The sequence below is a fragment of the Apium graveolens genome, chromosome 4 (genome assembly GCF_009905375.1).
Source record: "Apium graveolens cultivar Ventura chromosome 4, ASM990537v1, whole genome shotgun sequence".
Classification (NCBI taxonomy): domain Eukaryota; kingdom Viridiplantae; phylum Streptophyta; class Magnoliopsida; order Apiales; family Apiaceae; genus Apium; species Apium graveolens.
Window position 1 is genome coordinate 101648351 of NC_133650.1, and position 10243 is coordinate 101658593.

Sequence of the window (10243 nt, forward strand, 5' to 3'; positions counted from 1 at the left end):
CTATATAATGTGGATTTTGATCCGTTGAAGTTAAATGTGGATCATCCGTTGATAGAATGATTCTGTGCATTATCCGTTGATGGATAGATCCTAATGTGCCTGGATCAGGATTTGTTGAGTGCAAATACTGATGGGGCTGGCTGTATCAGGATTAAAAAAATCCTGATATTGACTACTACACTTTCTGATTCTGGAAATATTTCATTAAATGCAATTTAATTCAAGATATTTATTTTAATTAATTTATTATATTCATTTACGTTTTGTGGTGTATTATATACTGAACACAACGTTTGGAATAGATAGATGTCAATTTTTACATGTGAAACCCTAGCTGTTATCTCTCTCTCTCTCCTTCTATCCTCCATAACATACAGATTATAGCATAGGTTTTCTTGGCGAACTGAGGTACGGGTCATCGTTGAGTGCTACATATTTGTGGATGAAGTACTTTGAGCTTTTGTATACTGGAAGTGATATTGCTGCAACCCAACACAACGTAAGTGGGGCAATAATCTCTTTAAGAACATTCTAGATTTCTCGAAGGCTAGGCACCTCAGCTGTTATTGGTTCTTTCAGATTTCTTAAAGCTTCTATTATAGCTAAGTGTTCTATCCTCTCTTTGTCAATCCAGTTACTGATTTATATCTTCTTTTTTGCCTTCGGGCAAAGGGAAGGCATTGACTATTATAATACATACTCTCCTATTTCTCGAATGACAACAATCAGAATGCTTATTGCATTGGCTTCTGTATATGGTCTTATCATCCATAAAATGGATGTAAAGATAGCTTTTCTTCATGGTGACCTTAATAAGAGGTTTATATGGATCAACCTGAGGGATTTGTTGCTTCTGGTAATGAGAGGAAAGTATGTAGACTAGTCAAGTCCCTTGATGGCCTTAAATAAGCACCTATAGACTAGCATAAAAAGTTTGATGAAACTATTTTGGACTTCGAGTTTTAAGTTAATGAAAGTGACAGGTGTGTCTACTATAAGGTTAGAGGTAATGATTGTGTGATTGTATGCTTGTATGTAGATGATATTTTATTGTTTGGAACCAATATTGAGATTATTAACGAGGCAAAGAGTTTCTTGAAGAGTCACATTGAAATGAAGGATATGGGTGAGCCTAGTGTGATTCTTGGGATCAAGTTGACTCAGTCAACTGATGGAATAACATTATCCCAGTCTCAATATATAGAGAAATATATACTTGAGAAGTACGGTTATTCAAATTGTAGAATCGCTAATACACCACATGATTCAAAAGTTGGCATAGTCAAGAATAGTTCAGGAGTTGATGTGTCTCGGTTAAGGTATTCTCAGATTATTGGAAGTTTGCAATATCTTGCTAATATGACTAGACCAGATATTTCTTATTCCGTGTCTAAGTTAGCTAGATATACAAATTGTCCAAATAAGGCCCATTGGGAGGCACTGGATAGAGTTCTTAGATATCTCAAGGAAAGTGTTTCCCTTGGCTTGCATTACCGGAGATTTCCGGGGGTACTCGAGGGGTACAATGATGCAAGTTGGATAGCTAAGAAATTCGGTTCCAATGGAGTGACTGGATATGTGTTTACCCTTGCGGGTGGAGCAGTGTCCTGAAAGTCTTCTAGACAGACTTTGATAACTCGGTCTACTTTTGAGGCTTAGTTCTGTGCACTTGATGCCACAGGGACGGAGGCTGAATGGCTTCATGGGCTTATGTCTATGTTACATATAGTAAGCAAGCCGCTTTCTGCCATTTCTGTTCATTGTGATAGCCTTACAACTATCGACAAGATCAAAAGTGTGAAGTATAATGCTAAAATAAAGAGACAAATCCAAGTTAGACTGAAGTCTATAAGGGGTCTTGTGTCTAATAGGATTATTTCTATAGAGTTCATTGGAACTCAAGATAATATAGCTGATCCGCTGACTAAGGGCCTTGCGTATGCTGTAGTCCTTGAGTTGAGGTTGGGGATGAGACTTGTAACCTATCATAATTCATCAACAGCGAGAACTCAATACACCTGAGAGGAGATCCCTCGAAGTGTATTCAATGTGGTAATAACAAGTTGTAAGGATGAATTGGTAATACCTCTACCATATACATTTAGATACTTATGTATCTGAGTCTATCCCCTATAAACCTTAAGAGGTACTTGAATGTCTAGTTAGTAAGATTTTTAATAAACTCTGATGGAAATAGTTTTGGATCAGGATTTGCTAAATACTGTGTTTGGATTTATAAACTCTAAATGGGGTCAAGTCGTAAGACGAGATGTTGGAAGTACATCTTTGGAGATGCCCAGCTAAGCAAATGCAATTGTCAGGTCGCAATTAGAGGGAAGGTTTATTCCTTGAAGCATTCAACGAACAGGATCGAGACATGACCATAATGTTTCAAAGCTGTAGATCTGCACCATAGCCTTTTAACTTGTCTTCGTCTATGGAGTGTGGTTACACCAAACGGATAAAGATTCAAGGTGAAACGTTCCATCTATATCCGATAGCCATCGAAGCAGGGTACTTAGGAGGGTTCAAACCCGGAAGGGTACCGACTCTGAAAAGCAAGTCATGATAAAATCTGATATGCATTTCTGTATGGACTTGTGGGGGATTGTTAAAAAATGGAAAGTTTGAGGCATATTTTAGACACGTTTTTAATGTAATTTCCTAAAACTAATTGTTGGAGGTTGTTCCTTGTAATGAGAACTTAAACTTTCATGTTTGGATCTAAGTCATTTTCTTAGTGTAATCCATATAGAAATTGAGTGGAAGTTAGTAGCTTAAAAATGAGTTTGTGGGTTTTGTCCCACATTAATTAAGTAAAGAGGAATTTTACTTAATGTTTAATTAAAATATTTACTGACTTATTATATTGTTTTATGATGAATATTGAATCTGTATAACAGTAAAGATTTGTTAAGCAACATATGTTGATGCACAGAACCCAGTATCTGTTGATGGATTTATCCATTGAAGTTCAGTGTGGATTATCCATTGATTCTGTACAATGTGGATTTATCCGTTGAAGTTCAATATGGATCATCCATTGATAGAATGATTCCATGCATTATCCGTTGATGGACAGATCCTTACGTGGCTGTATTAGGATTTGCTGAGTGCAAATACTGATGGGGCTGGCTGTATCAGGATTTAACAAATCCTGATATTGACTATTACACTTTCTGATTCTGGAAATATTTCATTAAATGCAATTTAAGTCAATATATTTATTTAAATAATCTATTATATTCAGTTACATTTTATGGTGTATTATATACTGAACAAAATGTTTGGAATAGATAGACGTCAATTTTTATGTGTGAAACCCTAGATGCTAGCTCTCTCTCTTTCTCTCCTCCATAACATACAGATTATAACATAGGTTTTCTAGGCGAACTGAGGTACGGGTCTCCGTTGAGTGCTACGTATCTATGGATGAAGTACTCTGAGTTGTTATATCCTGGAAGTGATATTGCTGCAACCCAACACAGCGTAAGTGGGGCAATAATCTCTTCAAGAACAGTCTAGATTTCTCAAAGGCTAGGCGCCACATCTGTTATTGGTTCTTTGAGATTTCTTAAAGCTTCTGTTAGAGCTAAGTGTTTTATCCTCTCTTTGTCAATTCAGTTACTAATTTATGTCTTCTTATTTGCCTTCCTGTTTTATTTCGTTATTTGGTTTATTGTCTGTTCTAGTTAATTGTGATATATATAATTGCCTCATTGTTGCGCGTAGTGTTAGTTTATTACCCAACATGTTTTACATATTTGGTATAATAGAGTGACACGTAGATATTATACCTAATAGGAGACTAACGTTGAAGATGCTCTTAGTATTACAATTTGGGGATAAAGGAACCGAAATCTCACGAGCGCGGGAATATGGCCTTTTATATCGCTCACAAATGTAATTTTTTTCATTTTCTATCCAAAATAAATAACACAATTATTTCTTACGTTTACTGTTGAAAATTAATTTAATTGATATATGAATTAAGGCAGAAAACACATTTAAATTTTGCGTTAACAGTTAAACGCATTTGTTTCATGCGTTTGTCAAAAAGAGAACGCAAAATTAATTTGCGTTGTTGGTGGTTCAAAAAATTAATTTAGTGTCCTGGGGATTCCAACCCTGGTTATTCAACACGCAAAGCTCTCAAATCGACCGCTCAACCACTAACCTAGCGGTATCATTATGTATTAACAATAAACGCAAGTATTAATGACATTTTTTAGTGACAGAAAAGGTTATATCATAGTACCTGTGAGATTTTGGGCCTTCTCCCTCCAAATTGTGAAAATAAGGGCCATAATTTCTCCGATGGAGGGTGCCACTGCCAAGAGTTGTGCCAACGTCACGTGGTTTGGCATCCTTATTAGCACTTCATTGGAGTAGAAGGATGTTATTTGGTGCCAAATAAGTTGGCATGGGGTGACAATTTGGGGTGTTAAAAGTTGGCATCTCATAAAGTAGAGTGTCAACTTCATTTGTGATCCCAACGGTGTATAAAATATCATTTCTCTAATTCATTTGTGGTTCCAGTGGTACATGTTGAGTGGCATTTATGACGCTTTATAATGCTCTAATAAGCTTTGAATTGATGCCTTTGTACTCAAGTTGTTAAGTGTTTTAACGTGTTTTCGAGTGTTTTTTGCATTTCAGGCATTAATCTGTTAATCAGGTGAATTAGCATTGTTTTGGTGCTAATATAGTGTCTAGATGGTGTTGGAATAAAAGCTAGTTGGAAGCCGACTCGAAGCTGCAAGAAAAATAAAGAAGTCAGTTTTGGCAGAAGCCCAGCGCGACCGCGCCAGAACTTCAGAGAGCCAGTGCGCCCGTGCTGATCAAGCGCGCGGCCGCTCCGTGTCGGGATGCAGAATTGTGATTCTATTCTAATTCAATTTGGGAGACTTCTATGTTGCATGGGACTGCTATATAAACAACTCTAGGTCATTTTTAATAAGTAATTAAGCAAGAGACATATCAAGGAGAGCGTAAGAAGACCGATTTAGCACGATTCAACGAAGACAAAGAAGATCTTGTTTTTACTTGTGAACCTTTGTTTTAAGTTATATTTGGATGTTAGTTTTCTTAATTGTGAACCTTAATCTTGTTTTGTACTTGGTTTTAATTATTCGTTATAAAGACTACGTGTTATATACCATGCTTTCATCGGAACCCACGTTGATGATGAGTCCGATTATGGGCTAATCATTATCGTGGAGTTCTAGCGGATTTATCTATGGATTTTTTTAGTTAAATTGTTTAATGCCTTAGTATGTGGTGATTATATGATATCCTAGTATTGGTTGTGCGTATTCGTCTTATGAGCGTCGCGAACTTATAAGATAAGTGTATTAATTCTTAATGAAGCGAAAGTGAATTTAAGGATTTAGAACTTGGCATGCTAACATAGGTTCATGTATTCGATATGCATGATTCGTAGGTAATTTTAACCATCTTACTTGTACTGTGTAATCAAGATAGATAACTTGTGCTTAAACCGTTATGTTGTCAAATTCTATAGACATATAGGGTCTCAATATAATTGGTGTCTATTCAGCTTCTATATCTTTTGTGGATGTCTGGTAGTATGGTACTCGTGCAACGAAAGTTGGTGTTTATTAGTTTAGTGTTGTCTGATTAATGTCATCACCATTGCATGCTAAGGTTAAGAACAATAAGGCTATTGAATGAAGTATTTAATGAAGTTAGAATCCCATGTTTGTTATATATATTAATTCAATTAATCTCATTTTCTTAGTTATAATTATTAGTTCATTCTTAGTATAAACAACCTCAATTTGTCATCGTCTTAACATTGAATAATAACCATACATTGTTACTTAAGTGTGTGAATTAATTAGTTAACCAATACAGTCTCTGTGGGAACAAACTAGAAGAGATTCTATACTACTAGCGAACTCGTATACTTGTGTGTATTATTAGCACGTGTTTAGCCACTAACAAGTTTTTGGCGCCGCTGTCGGGGAATGCAGTGTTAATTAATAGTTTATGTGCTTTCCATCAGTGGTCATTAAAGTTCATTGACTCGGACATTGTTACTTATCTGTTTCCTTGTATTATTTCAGTTACTCTAGCGAGGGTGTATGCATACGCGTTCGCGTACTCGTAAGAGAACTCTAGATAAAGCCAAGGAAGAACTTGTGGTAGTTCGTAAGGAAGTTTTTGAGGAAGAAAAGAAGGTAGAAGAAGAAGAGAAAGTTGAAGAACCATCTTTAGTAGAGATGGGTGATCAAGCGGGAAATCCGAAGGCTTTGATGGACTATTCTCAGCCTAAGATTAATGACATTCAGTCAAGCATCATCAGACCAGCCATCAGGTCTAACACTTTTGAGATCAATTCAAGCACGATTCAGATGATACAGAACTCAGTTCAGTTTGGGGGTTCTCCTACTGAAGACCCCAACATGCACATCAGGGATTTCATCGAGATCTGCGACACTTTCAAATTCAGTGATGTGACTGAAGATGCTATCAAACTACGCCTTTTCCCATTTTCTCTGAGGGACAAGGCTAAGTGCTGGTTACTCTCTCTGCCAACAGGATCTATAACCACTTGGGAGGATCTCGCGCAAAAGTTTCTCATTAAATTCTTCCCCATGGCGAAGACTGCTGCAATCATGAATGCTCTTACCCAGTTTGCTCAGCAAACTGGGGAATCTTTTTGTGAGGCTTGGGATCGATATAAGGAGATTCTAAGGAAGTGCCCACACCATGACATGCCTGATTGGATGATTATCAACTGTTTCTACAATGGATTGGGTGCTACTTCTAGACCCATGTTTGATGCAGCATCAGGAGGAGCCTTGTGGACTAAGAGCTACGATGAAGCTTATGAACTTATTGAACTGATGGCTGATAAGTGGCATTTTATACCACTTGAAGCATCTCATAACGGCTTGAATTGGTGTCTTTGTCTTAAGTATTTTGTGTATTTGACATGTTTTCTAGTGTTTGTGCATTTCAGGGTATAACTTGCTTGGATATGTGGTTTTCATCAAATAAAGCTTAAGAAAGTGCTTGGAATCAGTCTAGGGGTGATGAGCGAAGAAATCAGCAAAAATAGAAGCAAAATAAGGAATTTTCCAGAAGGGTTGCAGGCGGCCGCGCGCTAGGAGCAGGCTCCCGCGTGCTAGCAGGCGACCGTGTGGAGGAAGCAGGCGACCGCCTGTGTGCGGAAATTTAGAATCTAGATTTTATTAATTCTAGTACAATTGGGCTTCTGTTGGTGCTGGTTCTCTTGGGTTATTATATAAACCTTATTGGAAGACGTTTTCTTAAATAAATCAATCAATCAAAGAAGATCAAGAGCAAGGGCAAGAAGATTGAGAAGACCGTTTTAGCACGCATCAACGAAGAAGAGGAAGCATGCATTTATCTTATGATTCTTTTAATTCGTTGTAACAGTGGATGCTAGTTTTTTTATACTTTGAACCTTAATACTCTTGTGACGTACTTCATTATTTATTAAGTATTTTTATTAGCCTTATATTGTTGTGTTATTATCATGCTTTCATATGAACTCATGGTGACGATGAGTTCTATTATGGGCTTATCGTGATCATGGGATCCTAGCGGATTTACTATGGATTTCTTTAGTTAATGGTTTAATACATTGGTATGTGGTGATTGTATGATATCTAGTATATGTAGTGCTTATTCGTCTTATAAGCGTCGCGAACATGTAAGATAGCCTGTTAATCTCTTGTGAAGCGACAGTGAATCTTGAGATTTAGAACTTGCCATGCTAGCATAGGTTCATGTATTGTATGCATGATTAGTGGGTAACTCTAACCGTTTTACTTGCACTGTGTAATTATCATGAATAACTTGCGCTTAAATCGTTATGTTGTCAAATTTTGTATACTTATAGGGTCTCAACATAATTGATGCCTATTCAACTTCTATCTTAATTATGGATGCTTGGTAGAATGGTACTCGTACAACGAAAGTTGGCGTTTATCAGTTTCGTGTTGTTCGATTAATATCATCACTATTACATGCTAAGGTTAATGACAATAACTATTGAATGAAGTAGTAATGAAGTTAGGATCTCATGTGTGTTTAATATTGTTAATTCCAGTGTTTAATTCTCGTAGTTAATATTAGTTAACCAATCTTAATTGTTATTGTCTTGGCATTGAAGAATAATCATACATTGGTGAGTAAGTGTTAATTAAATATAACTAATAAGAGTCTTTGTGGGAACGAACTAGAAATCATTCTATATTACTTGCGAACGTGTATACTTGCGTGAATTATTTAGCGCATGCTTTGTGCCTAACAAGTTTTTGGCGCCGCTGCCGGGGACTCGGTGTTAATTTGTTTAATTTTTGTACTTGCCATCGGTGGTCATTAGGATTCATTGATTAAGACTTGTTACTTACTGCTTTCAGTTTTGTTTCAGGTACTCTAGCGAGCGTTTATGCAAACACGTTCTCGCACTCGCAAGAGAAATCTGGATAAAGCCGAGGAAATAGATAAAGCTCTTGACTCTCCGGAGAAGATAGTTTTTGAAGATTCGGATAAAGAGAGTGAAAAGAAAGAACCTGAAATAATGGGTGATCGTCTAGCTCAAGCTGATCCAGCTTTTATGGACTTTTCTCGGCCTAAAATTGATGACATTCAGTCAAGCATCATTCATCCGGCTATTGAGGCCAATAATTTTAAAATCAAGCCGGGCACTATTCAGATGGTGCATAATTCTGTTTCTTTCGGAGGGGCTGCGACTGAAGATCCCAACATGCATATCAGGAATTTTATCGAGATCTGTAGTACTTTCAAATATAATGGTGTCAGTGTTGAGGCTATCAAGATGAGGCTTTTCCCATTCTCTCTGAGGGACAAAGCTAAGGACTGGTTACATTCTTTACCAGCTGGGTCCATCACTACTTGGGAAGATCTGGCGTAAAAGTTTCTGGTGAAGTTCTATTCAATGGCCAAAACTGCAGCTATGAGGAGTGCTCTTACTCAGTTTGCGCAGCAACCAGGAGAATCTATGTGTGAAGCTTGGGAGCGCTACAAGGAGAAGTTGAGAAAGTGTCCACATCATGGTATGCCTGACTGGATGGTGATCACTGGTTTCTACAATGGTTTGGGGGTCCAATCTCGACCCATGCTCGATGCAGCTTCTAGAGGCACCTTGTGGGCCAAAAGCTATACTGAGGCCTATAATCTCATTGAAACTGTGGCTGCAAACGAGTATCAAAACCCAACTCAAAGGATGATGCCTGAGAAGGTAGCAGGTATTCTGGAAGTTGATGCAGCTACAGCTATTATAGCGCAGCTTCAGGCGCTGTCTATGAAGGTCGATTCTTTAGCCAACTATGGAGTAAATCAAAAAGCTAGTGTCTGTGAGCTTTGTGCAGGGTGTTCTCTTGTTAATAAATCTGTTCAGTATGTGAACAATTTTCAGAGACCGCAACAGCCTGTGCCCGCTACTTATCATCCTAATATCAGAAATCATCCCAATTTCAGCTGGAGCAATAATCCGAATGCTGTTCAGCAACCATATCAGCAAGCTACAAGTATACAGTTTAATCCACCTGGATTCCAGCAACCTCAGCAATTCGCTTAAAGGCAATCATATCCTCAGCAAGGAGGTGCTGCTCCACCTTCTAGTGCTGATTTTGAGGAGTTAAAGCTGTTGTGCAAAAGTCAGGCTGTTTCTATCAAGACCTTGGAAAATCAAACTAGACAAATAGCCAATGCCTTGCTCAATCGTCAACCTGGCACACTTCCCAGCGATACTGAAGTGCCAGGTAGGAAGAAAGCTAAAGAGCAAGTCAAAGCTATTACCTTAAGGTCTGGAAAAGTTGTTGATGCTGAAAAAGCAAAAGATGGAAAAGTTGAAGTTGTAGATGAAGAAGGAATGCAGAAGCAGAAAGAGGGGGAATCAAGGAAGACTACTGTTGAACACACTCTACCTGACGGTAATACGGGGGAGAAACAGCTCTATCCTCCACCACCTTTTCCTAAGCGATTGTAAAAACAAAAGCTGGACAAGTAATTTGGTAAGTTTCTGGAGGCGTTCAAGAAACTTCACATTAACATACTTTTCGCTGAGGCTCTGGAGCAAATGCCTAGTTATACGAAATTTATGAAAGGTATTCTTTCAAGGAAGGTGAAACTGGATGATCTTGATACCGTTGCTCTAACGGAAGAGTGCAGTGCCGTGCTGCAACAAAAGTTACCTCCAAAGCTTAAGGATCCAGGTAGCTTC

General features: G+C 37.8%; 2 non-coding genes across 2 annotated transcripts; both read right to left on the minus strand.

Moving 5' to 3' along the window:
* Positions 1-6635: 6635 nt before the first annotated feature.
* Positions 6636-6742, minus strand: LOC141723205 (small nucleolar RNA R71). Its single transcript, XR_012576192.1, has one exon. It is a non-coding gene; the product is annotated as a small nucleolar RNA R71 (small nucleolar RNA).
* A 2229-nt stretch (positions 6743-8971) lies between these two features.
* LOC141721898 (small nucleolar RNA R71) lies at positions 8972-9078 on the minus strand. The gene has a single exon (XR_012574940.1). It is a non-coding gene; the product is annotated as a small nucleolar RNA R71 (small nucleolar RNA).
* Positions 9079-10243: the final 1165 nt, after the last annotated feature.